This window comes from Lathamus discolor, chromosome 2 (genome assembly GCF_037157495.1).
Source record: "Lathamus discolor isolate bLatDis1 chromosome 2, bLatDis1.hap1, whole genome shotgun sequence".
Classification (NCBI taxonomy): Eukaryota; Metazoa; Chordata; class Aves; order Psittaciformes; family Psittacidae; genus Lathamus; species Lathamus discolor.
Genome location: NC_088885.1, coordinates 80,576,321 through 80,595,117, shown reverse-complemented (window position 1 = coordinate 80,595,117; position 18,797 = coordinate 80,576,321). Strand labels below are relative to the sequence as shown.

At 37.9% G+C, this 18,797-nt stretch overlaps 1 long non-coding RNA gene across 1 annotated transcript; it reads right to left on the bottom strand.

Moving 5' to 3' along the window:
* Positions 1-12,442: 12,442 nt before the first annotated feature.
* Positions 12,443-16,587, bottom strand: LOC136009273 (uncharacterized). The gene is made up of 3 exons (XR_010610454.1): positions 16,502-16,587; positions 15,685-15,831; positions 12,443-12,685 (listed from the first exon to the last, which is right to left on the bottom strand). It is a non-coding gene; the product is annotated as an uncharacterized LOC136009273 (long non-coding RNA).
* Positions 16,588-18,797: the final 2,210 nt, after the last annotated feature.

Below are 18,797 nucleotides of genomic sequence, written 5' to 3'. Positions count from 1 at the left end.
TCAGGTGTGCTGGTATTGACTGGAATAGAATTGTTTTTTTCCTTAGGAGCTAGTACAAAGCTGCATTTTGGATTTGTGCTGAAAACAGTGTTGATAAACATTTCAGTTATTGCCGAGCAGCGCTTACACACAGTCAAGGCCTTTACTGCTGCTCACACCACCCCTCAGTGAATAGGCTGGTGATGCACAATAAGTTGAGATGGGACACAGCCAGGACAGCTGACCCAACTTACCAGAAAGATATTCCACACCATAAAATGTTTCACTCAGCATATAAAGCCAGGGGGGAAAAAGGAGGAAGGGGAAGGGGGCTGTTCAGAGTGATGATATTTGTCTATCCAAGTAACCAGGACACGTAATGCAGCCCTGCTTTCCTGGAAATGACTGAACACCTGCCTGCTGATGAGAAGTGGGGAATGAATTCTTTGTTTTGCTTTGCTTATAACACACAGATTTCACTTTCCCTATTAAATTGTCTTTATCTCAACCCACCAGTTTTCTCGCTTTTACCCTTATAAAAGTCTCCCCCCGCCCACCCCACAGGGTAGGGGAAGAAGTGAGCAAGCAGCTGTGTGGTGTTCAGTTGCCGGCTGGGGTTAAACTACAACAAAAGGTATGACAATTTCCTATTTTTACAGTAGCTAATTACAGTCCAGCCCAGCGATTCTGAAACACAGCCAACTGAATCTTGGCATTTGGTTCAGCCATAACCTTGCTGCCAGCGTGCACCACTGGAATGGGATTCATCCAATAAAACATTTATCTGAAATGTTTCAGATGCGCCCATAACACTTTCTGAAAAAATAGAGCTTTTTTTTTTCCTTTATATTCAGTCCTTCAGAGATTTCTTGAAGCATGGGAGCTTCTTAACAGTTCTTTTCCCATTAGTTCTCTCTCAATTAAATTGCTTGTTCGACTGAGCTTCTTTGTGTATTTTTGACAGAGAAGCATTTGCTCTTTGTATATTTTTTTCAAATAATTTTATCTGTATGTTGGCAGGAACGCATCTTGAGAAAAGCAAGGGAGTGAAAAATCCAGTTTCCTGGATTTCCAGTTTTTTACATATGCTCTAATAAATGAAGCAACAGTCATTCCTTTTATATGTTAACAAACCAAATACACTTCCAGGAAAAAATATTATTGTGGTCAGATTTTTTAGCAGGGCCTGTAGTGACAGAACAAGGGGTAATGGTTTTAATCTAAAACAGGATATATTCGGACAAGATATAAGCAAGAATATTTTTATGATGAGGGTGGTGAAACACTGGCACAGGTTGCCCAGACAGCTAGTAGGTGCCCTATCTCTGGAAACATTAAGCATCAGGTTGGACAGGGCTCTGAGCAACCTGCTCTAGTTGAAGATGTTCCTGCTTATTGTAGGGGGTGGGACAAGATTATCTTTAAGGGTCCCCTCCAAACACCATTCTATGATTCTTTGACTTGCAATACAGTGACTTGATTTGAGCAGTCTGCTGTTAATTCACTTCCATAGTTTCTTAAACTTTTGTTTGTAGTTCAAAGTACATGCTCATAGCTAAAACTGCCATTTATGAAGAACATAAAGTGATACTAGAAACCACTGAAAAACATCCAGTTTGCTTTTTAGTTAAACCCATAGCTTACTCTTAACGCTGCAAGTGTCCCGCAGTTAATGTGAAACTAGTATGTCTCTGTAGATCTCAAATACACTCTGGGACACGGTCATTAGGTTGTCCTCAGTTGCTGCACTGGGAGATGCAACTGCTTCTTCCCATATTCATCTCTAGCATATAAAGCCATCCCAAACTCCCTAAGCATTTCAGAATCCATTGTGAGTTTATTTCCACAGCAATATTGCATATTCTCTCACAATGGGAAGAATAACATTCTCTCTACTAAATAGATGGGAAACCAAGATACTAGAGAGCTAAACAACTTACCCAGGACTACTTGGGAAATTTGGGGCACAGAAAGGAATTAAGTCTAGGTGCTTAACCTAGGTTTCTAGCTAACATATTATATAATGACTATTAATGAAGTACACAAGACCCCAAATAGTACAAGCATAAACAAATGAAGTATTTTCATAAATCTGATCTTTGGGTATTTTCAATAACACAACCTAACATTTTAAAAGAGATGGGTCAGAAAGTTAACATTATCATACTTCAAACAAGAGCTAGTTACCATGCCAGAAGTCTAAGTTTAGACACAATACGCAAGGATGCTGGAAGTATTGCTAGGTCCTTCACTCTGGTCACCCTATACAACAATGCCATGGTGACTCCAAACATAGTAATTCTTGTTAAACTTTAAACTGGACCTCATTGGGAAAAATAAAAATAAAAAAATAAAAGCATCTGTGTAAACATTTCAATGCTTTAATTTTTCTCTGCTGAAGTTTTCCACAAGCCTAGCACGTATTTCCAAGCTTTAAGTTGTAATGTCACATACTTCTATCACACCAGGGAATACAGAAAACAGTAGAAGAATAAATAGCTTAGAAGAACACCATGATTTATTACATAGAAATCATTCATGCAGTAAGAGACTAGTAAGGATAAACATAAAAAAAATAATAATATAATTTCCAGAACAGGAAGTTTGCTATTTTTGTGAGGAAAAAAAAAAACCCGAAACATAACAACTAACCAAAAACCCTCAAAACACCAAAATCAAAACAAATTACAAGTTAAGAATGTTTTTTGCCTCTAAAGAGATTACTGCAGTCCAGACACATTACTGACAACATATGCAAACAGTATGCTACTATAATGGTTTAGTATACATTTCTATCTTTGTACAAGATTTAAAACTAAAGCTTTATATGAGGATTTAAAAAGCTAGTTACAGATATTCTGCAAGAGAATACTGTAAAAAAGTACTTTTGTATTAGTAATACACTCCTCAAAGCCCTGAAAAGTAGCAAACACAAGCTATTACAAACACCTTCAAACCAGAATTATGGCCACTGCAATCTCGGTCTCTTATGACACAGAGTATTGGGGAAAAATAATAGCTATGGGAGAAGGACACATTGCTGGAGAGTGAGTTGAGCCTTTGCAAGTTACAAACTGATCAGAGTAATTCCCAGACAACATGCTGTAGTATTTGCATTGTCTGCTGGTTATTATGATTTATTGGTAAAGTGTGACATGGACACAGCAGTACAGTGGAATCACACTGTGATAGCTATAGTAATCTCATTACACAGCTTTTGCTTTTTCAACCCAAACTCTGCACAGCCATTGTTTTCCTTTTCTCAAAGCACACAGGACAAGAGAACAAAAACACCTCCAGGTGTTTGAATCCATAGCTTTGTGTAGTTCCTGCTTTTTGAGTTTTCTTCATCTTTCTATTTTTTAAAAAGACTGCTTCAGCAAATCCACCATCTAGAGAGTGCCCTAGAAGCAGACCTGATAGTGAAATCCTTAATAAAGCTAGAGTAGTAGGTATTTTTCCCATTGCAATTTCTACATGCTCTCTGACCGTAAGGGCACTTCCTTTGACCTAACATACATGATAACTGCTCTTGTCTTATGATCTATTTAGGTTTTTATTACTGAAAAAACAGGATTCATCTTTGAAAAGCTAAGCCTTATTTGACTTTTTCTCATCATCACAAGATGAAGGTGACCTCCACAGGCTTTCAGGTAGGCTGACATCAGATACTCTTAAGAGTAGAGATGCTGGTGGTTTTTTACTAGGTTTACTAGAATTGAAGAATTTTACAACAACAATCTGAAGGTGGGAGACTATAACACTATATATATGCAAATAACCATTAATATGGTAGTAGTACCCACAGACCCTCATTCATGTTAAGGGGTTTGCTTGTACCAGTCACTGAAGAGTCAGGAGATAAACAAGAACACACACACACACAAAAAAAAAAAAAAAAACAAAACAAAAAAAAAAACCCACAAACAAAACAAAAAAAACCACAAACCCACAACTTTATACCAAGAAAGCTTAAAAATAACAAAGCTGATGGAAAATAAAGAGATTATCATCTTGGGTTTTTTTTTTTTTTAATGTTGCTAACTCATTGCTATTTATAACCACTACATTCTATTAATCTGAATAAATGTTCCTAGAGATGTAAAGACCACTGGGTACGGAATTGGTCCCAAGCAAGCTCTGGCAGTTACCTTTACCAGCACTCTGCTCCCAGGAATAGCCCCGGAAGCTGTTTCTATCTCAAACTTTATGGATCAGGATCCATAAGAAGTGCTAAATCAACGGAGACAAATAGCTTTCCCTTACCTCGGTAATGAACCAGGTGTTCATCACATACACATTGGTGCTTTGCCCATCCTCATGGAATCACCATGCCACTGGAGATCAACAAATACCATCAGAAATAAGATGACACTTGTACCCTTTCACTGGAAGGATGTAACGAAGCGTTTAGGCAACATGTGAACTGAAGAGAAACTGCAAAATATGAACTCATGAAATACTATATGGTGTAACTGTAATTCAGAAAAAACATTAATTTAAACTACCAACTAAGTTCTGACAACAATGTTTGTAAGTTACAGTTTGTGGAATGGAGATTCTACAAGGCTTCATGCTTTATGCATTTTACTATATGAAGAAAAAACCACAGACAACAAGTCCTCAGGCAAAAAAGAAGACTACTGACTGCTCTGCGGGATTTTAGTGAACAGAACAGTGCTGGCAGTCAATCATAACTGTATCACATATATTAGTGTGGCTGCAGAAATCAGTACTGAAGGGGAAAAAAAAAAAAAAAGGTGGACAACTGCAGTCAGAACAGGGTATTGCCATCATATGCAGGGCTACAGTTTGTGCATCATCAGTATAAGATATACTCTGCTTCACACTTACACATAGACTTTCTTTGTGGAAATGGGGATGCCACTTCTTCTATTTGCAAGTACACAAACATAGACTTGAAAACTATTTCCATTTGTGAGGGGAAAAAAAAAGGAATAAAAAAATTGGCCACAACATTTCAGACCCTGTAATTTTAAAGGCATGTCCATATACCAAATGTTTATCTGCTGCCAGTGTGGGGTGTTGCCTTTTTTTTTTATTTTTGAGACAGCCAGTCACAGCTTTTAAATCATTCCCTATAAAAAGCAGCCTTCAGATATACGCATAAAGATTCTCTGAAAAGGAAAGTGATTACAAAACATACCTTGCAGTAAACCTATCTCTAACCATACCTGCAGCCCCTCACATTTCTGTGCATGAGCACATCCTCTCTATTCACTCAGTCTGGGGCTGAATGCTTGAAAAAGACTCCTGAATACAGCAGACTCCAGACGTTTCAGACTGGTGCATGGGCACAGAGTGAGGCTATTCAGTTTCACAGCAAGAAAAAAAAATACAGTAAATTACCTTGCCAGGACATCAAAATGCACAGATTACTGTTCTTCTTCCATAATCATCAGATGATTAAAGAGCATTTTCCTCATTAAAACCTCTTACAAGAGATCACCATTATCCAACTCTTCACTCATTAAGCTACATATAGGTTTTTACTTCTCTAATTGCAATTTGATACAAGCTCTTTAGTCATAAAATTATTTTTAAGAAGAAAAAAGGGCTTTATTACCTACCCAGTAAAAATATTGTTTTCATTGAAGAGACTTTAAAATCAAAGCTGCATAATTGCAATGTGAGTTGTTTTTAAAACAGACCAACAGCTCAGAAGAAAAACCTGACCAAAGCAAACAAACCAAAAACACCAAAGAAAACAAGCCATCTTACAAGGGCCAGAAGTTAAGCACAGCAACCCAAATTCCTCTCTCTAGTTGCTTGCAGCCAGCAGCAGTGTCATGAAGCAGTAATGTGAGTTCAACTACATCCTCCCTCACTAATGTAGAAGCTCTCCAACATAATATAAACAAATCTGAAAGAAGAAAATATTCTTACTACCAAAAAAAAAAAAAAAAAACCCAAACCAAAACCAACAAAAACATCGAGACACATGATACAGCTTACACAGTACATGGGACAGTGAACAACACTAACTGCTGTACTGGTGCTGGCAGGGTACCTGCTTGGGCTTCCCCTGTGCTGTACACAGTCGGTTCCAGCCGGCTCCAACGGCCCCGCCGCAGGGCAGAGCTGAGCTTCTCAGCCACGGGCGGGCACCTCGGGGAAAGCCTGGGTAAGGAAGGGCAAACGGTGCCCGGCAGCCAGGGCTGAGGGGAACCGGGTGAGAGACAGCCCTGCGAGCCCCGAGGGCAGAGCGGGAGCAGGGCAGGAGGGGCTCCGGGTGCCCGGCAGAGGTGCCCCTGCGGCACTGGGAGGTACCCCGGTGGCGTGGCGGATTCCCTGCAGCCCTTTTCCAGGCTAGAAAAGGGAAAGACTGTAAGGGGGAAGGAGCAGCAGAGAGGAGCTGCTATAGACTAACCACAATCCCCCACGTTCTTCCGCAGTGCTACCATGGGAGGGGTAGAAGGCCCTGGAATGAAGTTGAGCCCAGGAAATGATAGGGAGAGTGTGTTTTTGTGGTGTTTTTTTTTTTTTTTTTTTAAGTTTGTAATTGTTTCTTACTACTCAAATCTATTTTGATTGTCAATAAATGACTTTTCCCTAAGTCAGGTCTGTTTTGCCCATGATGGTAACCCGTAAGAGATTCCCATCTGTCTCAACCCACAAGCTTTTTCACCTTATTGTCTCCTGGAGGGGAGATGAGACCCAATCAGTATTTACCCACCACAACAGGACAATCAGATGCATGTCACTGTTACAATACAAAACATGTCTTTTTTTCCCCCTCTAGAAGTGTAGGTCAGAATAAAGATATTCTGACATAGTCTGACATAGCATAATGCCTTGGGCATAGCTAGGAATCCTAACTTTCAAGAGTTCTGGTCTGTATACATTAAACATATACACCCCTCATACCCAAACATATACTCTGGTCCATATACATAAACTCTCCTCATACCCAAATTACTTGCCTTTGATTGCAGTTAATTTCCTTTTTGACACTACTCAGGAACTGAATATTAATATGGAATTAATAAGTTTATATGTATACACACAAATCAGATTAAATATAATTGAGACAAAGAGATCTTACTCAAGACCATTAAGTTAAGGCATTTATTTCCAGCAGAAGACTGTGTGCAATACAGGTATGTTAACTTTTTGAGCGCAAGTACTGGTGAAAGGGTATTTGTGGTAGAGCAATGTGAAACCAAGCTGAAATACTAACTCGACTAAACCACATCTGCTTTTGCTTAAAAAAGCCCAACCCACCACTTCAAAATTAATTTTCAAAAATTCCTTTGCAAATAAGGTTTTATTAAGTAGCTGGTGTGGAAGTGCTGTTGAGTCAGTGTGAAATATTTTTTTCAGCTACGCACATGAATGAGGCTATATATGACAGAAGCTGTTAAGTAAATCAGATCTTTTACATTGCTCCTTTGTATTAAGATATTAAAATTTTGGCCTTCCACTTAATTACTCTCCATTTCATCTTTATTTCACTATATTCACACTGCATTTAATTTTCAAAATGGATAGGTACTCTATGTGCACAATTACCTATAAAGTGCAAAGACCAGGAAAAGAAAGAAATTGCTGAAGATAGTTATTTTCAACTTTTCCAGAGTGTAGGCTCACCACATTTCTATAATAGAATAGCTTTCCATTGTAAATTTCAGATGCTGGCCAATAACACTACTTTTCCCAAGTATCTGTTATGAACATGCATAGTAGTATTCAAATCACTAGTTTAAAACCATGACTTAATATCAGACAAAAGTTTTATCTACAGGAAAAGAGGGTTAAGGATAGGGTTATAATCAGGAAAAAGTTGAGAAGTTGAAAAGTTGAAAACAACAAGCAAATGACAAAAAAAAAAAAAACAAAAAAAAACCCCACAAAACAAACAAACAAACAAAAAAAAAACCACTCTGAAAAGAAATCTGCAGAATGTCCTTACAGGAATGCTTCAGCTGCTAGCAAGCAGTGGGGAAAATAATAAAGCATTACCTATTTTTAAATAATGTTGCTAAAAAAGAACCTAGAATTTATATCCTGGTGAGATTTGTACCATTACTGAGTAAACTGATAGAGAACCTAATTAAAGATAGGATGGCAGAACAGTTGGATAAATATAACTTGATAGACTCAAGCCAGCATGGCTCCAGTAAGGGGAGGAGGAGGACGGGGGAAAGAAATCTCTCTTCTTCAACCCAATAGAAGTACAAACACACACAAACAGGGAAGGGGGAGTAGATGAAGGTGGGCTTAATTAACTTAAAAAAAAAAAAAATACTATAATTAGTTCTCTTCTAAAGGAGTATTAATTTTTTTCAATTACATATAAGGATATTAATTATTTACCTTCATGTCACCAGCTGTGTACTAGGTAGTTTTCTAAGGGGCAAATGTTTTTATTCAGAAACTAATTAAGCAATCAGAAATAAATTCATAAGTTATTCCTCAAAACAACTACAGATATTTCTAAGTGGAAAAATCTCATGGGTTTATCTTGTTAATGATTTGGAAAAGGAAATAGCTAGCAAATTGATATTTCCCATTGACACCACACTGTTTCTTCTATAAAACGAGCAATATGCTGGCAGATAAAAATTTAGCTTGTCTATGAAGTATGTGTGAAGATGCTCCCAGTGCACAGAGAATTAGAAATCCTTAGATTCATTCTTGAATTCCTCACAAGGGTTTTTGTTTTGTTTTAAACAAAAGACTTGGAGTTCACCATACAGAACTTGATGAGATTAGGCATTGGATATTAGAGATGCAAACAGAATGCTTGGGTACATTGAAAAGGTTCGTTCTACAGAGTCAACCTAGAAGAAATAAGCAAATATAAGCAAAAAAGCGTCAGAACAACTGTCTGGTATTTTCAAAACCATAAATGAAATTTAAGGTGACCATTCTTATTAACATATGGAAACTATAGCAACTAGGCATCCAATGAATTGGAATCTTGATATTTCATCTATTCCACATAATGACTGGAACTTAACCCTCCTCCTTCCTATATTGGCATCTAAGTAACTTTTATTATGGTCAGACATGCATCATATCAGAGGACACAGCTGAATGGCTTACTATTGCTAGCTCTGGCTTTACCAAACCTTAATCTAGCTCAGATATGCCCAAAATAGATTATTATGACTGCAGGAAGACAGAGAAGAGGTCTGGAGAAAAGAGAAAGCCATATGTTGGTCTTAAAATGTTTCCCTAACAGAAATAATAAACATTTTTACTGCACATATGGCTACATTTTAAAACATGATGCTTGCAATTACTGAAGCAGAAACAAAGAGCATTATTACATAACTTCTGTAAAGATTGGCAAGGTGAAACAAAGGGAAGAAACTTCTGGGTCAAGTCTCCAAATAACACACCAATGTTGCACTACCAACCAAGCAGTTTGGGTATCAGAGCAATTCCCGTCTTCTACATCCACCAAAAAAAGCAGGAAAACAGCAGGGGCTCTAGCCAATTATGTTTTGTGGTAGTGAGGGAGCAGGAAGTGTAACCCTCCAGAACAGCTACAAGACTAATCAAATTTGAAGAAATAACCAGCCAACAGGTAGAAACACCAGCTAAGGTTACCAGAACATACTTATGGTCAGAGGAACATGGGGGGGAACCACAAACACATTCAACAAATATGGATTTCCCAGCACCTCCCATCCTATGTAGGCAACACCCTGCAAAGAGCTTGGCAGCACTGAGCAGCCAGCAGCCTAGGCAGCCAGGCTTGGCTCTGGTACCCTGCTGCACCTTCACAGCTGTTCTTTGAATAGGTGCATCCACATTTCACACAGCATTCAGTGGGATACTGCCCTTTGTTCAGACCTCAGCAAGATCCCCTTTCACAATTCATAAGCTGCCACTCCCCATGATCTTACCAAGTCACAGGACCTCCTCTTCAAACCTCCCCCTAGCTCTTGTCCAGTCACTGGGAGCTTAAGCAGGAGGAATGGGAGGTGGAATCTACTCTTGTCGTCAGGTTCCTGGGGGTGCACATCCCGGGATACCTGTGGGATCTCAGGGTACTGCTGGGGAAGCACTGCTTGTTCCCCCTTCAGTTTATTTAGTCCAAGTTTCTGTTGTTTTGAGACTCACCTCCATCCTTCTTTGTGTCTCAATTTTTGTTTTTTATTTTTAATTTACTTACAAGGAAGGTCTCTGATTGAGGGGATTAGAGGTTCAAGCTGCCTGGGAAACCAGAGAAAAACTAACCAGGTGCATAGGAATAAACAAGTAAAGGGCAAGCAAACGGTAAAAATCTAAGAAATAAGGCGGAGGAGCTTGGCACATCTAGCTTAAAAGACAGACTTGCTCTAAAAAGCATATCAGAATTGTGATGAAATTAAGACCAAACAAACAGGATAAACAAGTTCCCAGAAAAGCTAAAATAGTCCATGCTGGAAATGAGGCAGTGTTGTATATTCAAACAAGCTCAGAACTGAATTAAGATTTAAAAAGCTATCTGTGTCAACAATTAGCACTAGATAACATACAGAAAAATTCAATACCAAAATAGAATAATTAGGGAATTGGGTCTTCAGTACCAATTGCCTAAAGGTTGTCAGGGAGTTCCCAGACATTCACAGATCTACATTTCCCTGCATGTTTGTGCTCTCTGGGTGAACTACATTGGCTTCTTGTATGCCTTCAGCAAGTACCAGTGGTCCTTAGGTATCTTTTTCTTTTTTTTTTTTTTCCCCCCAACCTGGTTCCTGGTTATACCTCATTCAGATTATACCTCCTTCCTCCACGTTCCCCCCACCCCCTCAACCCCCCCCCCCCTTTTTTTTTTTTTCTCTTCAGCCGTAAATGCTTCTTGGGTTTCTGGGACTTTTCATTGTCTTTACCTAGTAGAATCCATCCAGTCTGAATGAAGAACTCAGCAGGTATATCAAAGAGTATACTATGTCTCAATAAAACAGACTTGAAAACACCCCTTACTGAGATATGTTAACACACAGTTTCTGGACCTTTAAATGAGAGTCAGGGTCTTCATTTTAAGTGTTTGATAGCTCATAGAGAACTTATGATTTTGTCTAATCATTCTGTGTAGTTATACTCTGCTCTGAGATGATGACTGCTGGCAAAAAGATACCACAGTTTATGTTTTGTATGACAGATACTTATTTCCATTTTTTCTGTACCTGTTGTCGGATTTTATTTAATTTTTTAAAGTATCCCTCATTCCCGTATCATGAGACATGAGAAATGAATATGAAGTGATTAATTTATGGTCATTCATCATTCTATAAGCCACTAGAACATTTTTCCCTTCGCCAAGATAAAGATTTAGTTACTTGATCTTTCCTCATACTGAGGTAATTGAAAAATCTCTGATTATCTTTGCTGGCGGGGAGAAACTTGATGAAATTTAACAAGGGCAAGTGTAGAGTCTTGCATCTGGGGAAGAACAACCCCATGTACCAGTACAGGTTGGGGGTTGACCTGCTGGAAAGTAGCGAAGGGGAAAGGGACCTGGGGGTCCTGGTGGATAGGAGGATGACCATGAGCCAGCAATGTGCTCTTGTGGCCAAGAAGGCAAATGGCATCTTAGGGTGCATTAGAAAGGGAGTGGTTAGTAGGTCAAGAGAGGTTCTCCTCCCCCTCTACTCAGCCTTGGTGAGGCCGCATCTGGAATATTGCGTCCAGTTCTGGGCCCCTCTGTTCAAGAAGGACAGGGAATTGCTTGAAGGAGTCCAGCGCAGAGCCACAAAGATGATTAAGGGAGTGGAACATCTCCCTTATGAGGAGAGGCTGAGGGAGCTGGGTCTCTTTAGCTTGGAGAAGAGGAGACTGAGGGGTGACCTCATCAATGTTTACAAATATGTAAAGGGTAGGTGTCAGGATGATGGAGCTAGGCTTTTTTCAGTGATATCCAGTGATAGGACAAGGGGCAATGGGTGTAAACTGGAGCATAGGAAGTTCCACGTTAACATCAGGAAGAACTTCTTTACTGTAAGAGTGACAGAGCACTGGAACAGGTTGCCCAGGGGGGTTGTGGAGTCTCCTACACTGGAGATATTCAAGGCCCGCCTGGACAAGTTCCTGTGTGATGTACTGTAGGTTACCCTGCTCTTGCGGGGGGGTTGGACTAGATGATCTTTTGAGGTCCCTTCCAACCCTTGGGATTCTGTGATAGCTAGGGGACTGAATGATGAATTTCGGTGGCAAACACCAACTTCTTTATTTTGGTCACAGGAGGGAGAGGAGTAGTTTTAAGCTCCAGTTAGATACAAGCTCACATTCTCAACAAAACAGCTAGCTCAAGTTAGCCAACACAGGTAAACAGTATATTATTTTGCAGTGGAAATCTCCAGAAAGTAAATTCCTCTGTTGTTCTGAATATGCTTTTAAGAGTTCTCTTTTCAAGGATCACAGTAGATACATTTTCATCTTTGTTTCAAAAAAAAAACATATATTTTTGAAATCTGATTTTTAAATAATTAAACGCACTTTAGCCAAGTAAACTTGCCTTAGCGTTTATTACAGAAGACAAATGGGAAGGAACACTATGGGTGGAGAAAGAAGTGTGTGTCAAAGGTTTACAAAACACCAAATGAGATAACCAAATAGAGGAACTAAAAAGAACAGACCTAAAAAGCTCCAGCACTTCCTGAAGGCATCCACAACCTAAAGAATACAACCATCTCTTTTCTGTCTCCTTCCAAATTATGAAGTTGTTTCTCTGTTAAATCACGAGATAATTCTAGAGAAAAAAAAAAAAAAAAAAGCAGCTTGCATAAGGAGAGTGAAGTCTAATCCCCACACCACCAAAACAAATCCATGCTGATGGAATAAAAATGTAAAGATGACTGCTTTCTAACTACCCTCACTCCCCTAGTTAGCTTTCCCTGATCCTGAGCAAACAGGCATGTTAAAAAAAAATTCAATACTACTTTGTCACTTTTGATATATTCTAGATCTTCTTCAAAATTGTTCATATTCATGGTAATAAAATAGAAGCTTTATAAATTTTCTTTGTTCAATGCAGTGCTTATTGCTTCATATATGCAACCAGTTAAACCCCCACATTGAATGGAAGGAAGATTCAAGTGGTTTTAATGGGGCTGCAAAATCTGTAGAAAGCACGTCTGCAGTACTCCCTGGAGTGGAATACAGAATACTGAATGCAGCCATTCAACAGCAACCATAATGAAAGGCCTATAGCTCTAACAGCATCATATTCTGATTATGCAACATCACACAATACAACAGTAGTTAAGGGTGCAGCTGATCTAACTACATGCTGGGACACTGAAAATGTATCAGCATCAGCAGGATTTAATATCTCTTATTTTGGAAGTGTTACAATTCTGTCACAGCATGCTATATGTCAAAGCCACCCCAAGGAACAGTTTTTTCCCCACCCCTTGCATTTCTCTGGAATCTATTCAATAAAAAAAGATTAAATCTTTTGAAAGCATTAAGAAGCATAGATATAAGAACACATACTATCTTCTAAAGTTCTGATGTTATAGAAAAATTGAGACACACAACAAAATAATCTAAACAATTGAATTGTCTAGAAATATAAGCCAAACTGTGTATTTTAGCTCAGACAAGCCTATGAAAAATTATGTATATCTAAATCTATAGCTTCCTGTAATGTTAAAGTGCAGAAGATTAATACTGGAGCATGTACTGGAATTGCACTACAAGGCGCTCAGGGGAAGCTCTTAATGGCTCTCCTGAAAGAGCCACGTATTGAACATAAAAGTCAAATCAGCAGGAAATGCCATAAAGTTTAAAGATAATGAAGACAGGTGTTGCCTCAAACATAGGTTAGCCAGCTAGGTGGCCAGTTTAATTAATAGTTAATGGCTCACATACATGCCTCTGCTTCCTTCTGCATTCACAAAACATTTGAAGATGTGACTTGATACCTATTTCAAGCTACATTTCTAGGCTCCACAGAACACAAGAAAACTCTGTATTTATCCCCTGGAGTTTTATGGTTGTTGTTTTGGGTTTTTTTTTTTTGGTAAAAACTGTGTGTAAGGTGATGAAAACTTAGAATATCTAATTAAATTATGTTTCTTATCCTCCCAAATTACCTCTTTATGATCATTCTTTTACAGGTATTACTCAGCAGGGACGGAATATAGTAAACATTTAACAAAACACCCATTTCTGTTTATGGACAATTCTACAGCTTGGTTCCCATCACATACTAACTTAGCTGTCTATATCAAAGCCCAACTGACTGTATAATTGGATCAGACACTCCAAGGAGAACATAAATTAAGTCCCAGCATAAGAGCTTAAAAAATTTATTGGGCACAAGCAAGAAAATTCATGTACTGCCAATTATCCATAACTGCCTAGAAAAGATGTTGCTTCTGAAAGACAAAGAAAAGAAAAAGGAGTAGGGGGCAGAGGATGGGAACAAATCCACACTGATCAGAAGGAGAGCAATGATATTTGACAATATCTGCCTCAACAACTGTTTGGAAATAAAGCAATCATTTTACATCCTTTCTAGTAGTGATTTCCTCTCGCCCCTCTCCCTGACCCCCAAAAAGATTTTTGTGTGCTTGCACTAACTTTCCCTTCTTTCCTTCCCAAAGACCAGAAAGACAGCATAATAATAATTATCCAACTTCCTAAAATTTTTATACAGGTTTAGGGTCTCACATATTTTCTATATGTTCACCTAATTTCATTTTTATAAAATATGTATGATAGGTTACATCTTTTAGGTTTGGTTTATCCTGCAAATTCTTATCTACACCTCAAGTCTTCAGCTAAAAAATAAAAAATAATAAATTAATTAATGGTATTTAACACACTTGTGAGAGGGCCAGTTCTCTTTCAGTAGCATTCCAGGTTCATACAATTTGGTTATGTGACTAGCAACAGAATCTGAACTGTTTTGTTTGTGACTGTGTAACATAAAACAGAATTAACAATCAAAGCAAATAATTAATTTTAGTTTCTTTACCATCTAAGTTTTAAGGAGGCTTTGACTTAAGAACAGTAGTCTTTTAACCCGAGATGATTCTGACAGTTTCACAAGGGACAGCACATGGATAAAAAAAGTTCCAAGACGTGCCAGTGTTAACGTAAGTTACATACACATTTAAGAATTCAGTGATACCTGAACATGAGAGAAGCAATAAAAAAATACAAAACACAGTTAACCTGCATGTGTTTTTATCAGTTGAGATTAAGTTAAAAAAAAAACCAGAACATAGCATATCTATGTTATATCCAACATTATGGGTTTGAGTAGGGTTTGGTTTTCTTTTTTTCTAAATGAGTGTGTGTGGCGGGAAAACATTGGTTTTGATACATTCTTGCAGGTACTGAAGGCACACCAGAAAAAGCAGCTGTGAAATGATTTAAAGGAACCCCTAATGCAGTTCTCACTCAGCATGCCAAAGTTTTAGAACATCAGGTTTTTTTTGTGAATCACCTTTTTGGAATTGCACAATGAAGTCTAAAACTATGCATACAACAGAAGCCTTAATTTTAAGAAGAGACTGAAATTTCTTCTAGAATATCTACAAGGCTGACATGAAAACATTTTTTGGAATTAAGCCATAAAAGCCAAGTAGGTGAGTGAATACATCAGGCATGAAAGAAGCTATCCATATAGGTACATGCTTGATATCCAAAGTCCCATCCTATTAATGTTGTCAAACTACTAACTTTATACAGATTTTCTTTAAGAAAGGCTTTACTAATCAAGTCACTTAAACTTACCTTTAACTTTGAAATCAATAGGATTTAATCAAACACTTAAATATTCAGTTGAATTATCATTTCTTCCTGACAAGAATTCCATGCAGGCTCTTGAAACAGAGAAATTGGAGTCCTTGCATTAAATCTTGGGGTTTTGATTAGTATTCTCTTAAACAAAAAGAGTTGTATTTTGGTTTTTTTTCACAAACACAGCCTTTTACAAATAGTCAAACAAACTTAGCAGCAGTAGCCTTTAGGACTAATACTAAATGTGGTGTTCAGTCTTCATGAAAGGAATAATGCTAAACAGATCTAAAGTCTATGGAACTACATTCAATTCTGCTAATATATATATAAAAAAAAAAAAAGCCACTGAAATAATATACCCATGAAAATTACAGTAATTATCTGAGGCCTGTACTTTTTCATCATTTTTATAATAATTAAATAGAAACAGATGAAAGAACCTATTGCTGTCAGGAAAACATCTCAATAGAATTAATGCCATAAACACAACTAACAACCATCTCATGAGTTAAACATTTTCTGAATCCTCTTTTCTCATAGTCTTCAACCAGAACCTTAAACAATCAAATTCTCAAGGAAATTCTTCCTAAGCTCTCCTTCAAACCTGCTGCACAAAACCAGCTTCATTCAGGCTGCTAAGCAATACCATTTTGATTACTCTGAAACAGTTCTCTGTTAGGAAACTCACACCAAAACCTCAGTCACACAGAAACCAAAGGACCCCAAGTTCCAGCAGCCCAACTGCTCCCACTATACAAGAGAAGGCTTTAGAAACAACTACATAGAGCTTATCTCCACCATCCCAACTCACCACAGAAGTGTTCAGAAAAATCCAGGAATTCCCCATAACTGTCTTTATCAGCTTAAAACCACCTGCTTTCCAGCTCTTCATGCAGTGTTACTTTACATATTACCCCCAGATATTTCCCTCTCTGCAGGTTAAAAGAACAGGCAAGAAATAATTACTTTCCCCTGACCTAGCACATCAGGTGAAATGTTTTAATTCACTAGTCTCTGTGATGAAAACTTTCTGCTATGCTTACTCCACCTGATTTTCAGTAAAAGGTACTGAAGAAAGAGTTACACTTTGAATTGGCACTGTAAATTGTACACTTTACCCTGGTCCTCTGTGGTGTTGTCTGCAAAACTTCAGTTAAGATGAAAGAACAGTGACAAAGTATTTGGAAAGTAAAAATAAGCTGCTTTTTTTTTTTTTTTTTGTGGGGAGGGAGTGAAGTGACATGAGGGACAAAACTTGGTTAAAAGCGAAAAAAATAATTGCCTTGATTAGACTGCAGATTATGCTGAGGAAAATCTGACTTTGGATGAAGTACAAATCACAGTTTATTTTGGCTAAATAAAGGAAAGCAGTCTTTATGGTAAGATGGAATAAAATAAGATCAGATGGTGTAACAATATAAATAAGATAGGTCAACATCTGTTAGAAATAGTTCCTTTTCAACCACCCTTAAAGAAAAAAAAAAATAGAGAAAGCTTTAATAAACAATACCTAATGTCACTGCATGTATGAAGTTTTAATACCTAATAAAATACATTATTCCGTGTTTTCTGTGTGTTATAGCTACACTACATGTAAAATAGTGTAAAAAGGGAAAACATATCAAAGAAAGGGTATCACTCAAGATTGCTCTGCATCTTCTTTATTATTCAGCACACATGTTGTGCTTGAGTTGTGGACATAATACCTACTACTGTTAAAACAGACTTTGATTCTTCCAATTAGGACAGTAACCTTATAACAACCTTAGTACACATATATATGTGTAGAAAGAAACCATTATAATAGTCATATATTACACTGAAGATCTATCAAGTCTGTTTTGCTTAAATGTGCTCCATTATAATATCTCTAATTGTGGTCATTTAAGAGATTAAACCAAGAGAATAAATCAAGAAATAAAGAGTTTGCTTGTGTGCTGGGATAGAGTTAATTTTCTCCATAGTAGCTAGCATGGCCTATGTCTTGGATTTGTGCTGGAAACAGTGTTGATAACACAGGGATGTTTTAGTTACTGTGAGCAGTACCTACACAGAGTCAAGATCTTTTCTGCTTTCACCCCACCCCACCAGCAAGTAGGCTGGGGTTAAACAAGAAATTTGGAGGGGACACAGCTGGGACAGCTGACCCCAGCTGACCAAAGGGATAATCCCATGCTGTAAGGCAGCATGCTCAGCATACAAAGTTGGAGGAACAAGGAAGTGGGGAATGTTCAGAGTGATGGTGTTTCTCTTTCCAAGTAACCATTATACACGATGGATCACTGGTTTCCTGGAAATGGCTGAACACCTGCCTGATGGGCAGTGCTAAATTAATTGCTTTTTTACTTTGCTTGTGTGTGCAGTTTTTGGTTTCCCTATTAAATTGTCTTCATCTCAACCCACCACTTTTCTTACCTAACAGTGTTTGGATTCTCTCCTCCATTCCACTGGGGGAAAGCAAGTAACTAAAAACAAATACCCTGTGACAATGGTCCATCTCCATGAGGGCTTTGGTATGGATGCAGGTGTGATTTTCACATCCTATGCTCCTGCAAAAATTCACCTCTCATTATGTCTCTTCTCCATGCTGATGCAAAGCCACACCAAATAATTTTGGTTCCCAAGAAATACATTTGATCTAATGGATTGGTTGGGCAGTAGAAAACCTGTAACAGCACCTGGCCCCATTGTCTCAAAGTTTACACTCTAGAGGTAGAATTCTCACTGAATGAGATAAGCAGCATTTTACTCGCACCATTAGCAAATAAGTGGAAAGGGTGCTTCAGGCTGTTGTCAACTTTGTGTAAATTAAGTAATTCCTGAAGCCATCATGGAGGCCCTTAGAGCACTTAGGCAGTTTATGTGTGATAAATGTCACCACTATACACAAGCAGGAGTTTTTATTTCACTTTTGTGTAGCTAATGAGCTCAGCAGTAAGTACCAAGGAAAATATTTCTTTGTACTTGAATAAAACCCACAAGATTTAGGCTTATTGTACCTTAAAAATTGATGTCATCATCTTCTCTGGTTTGTAATACAAATGGAAGAATATTGCAATTAATAAAAAACACAATATAATAAGAAAGAGGTATATTTGCAAATACAT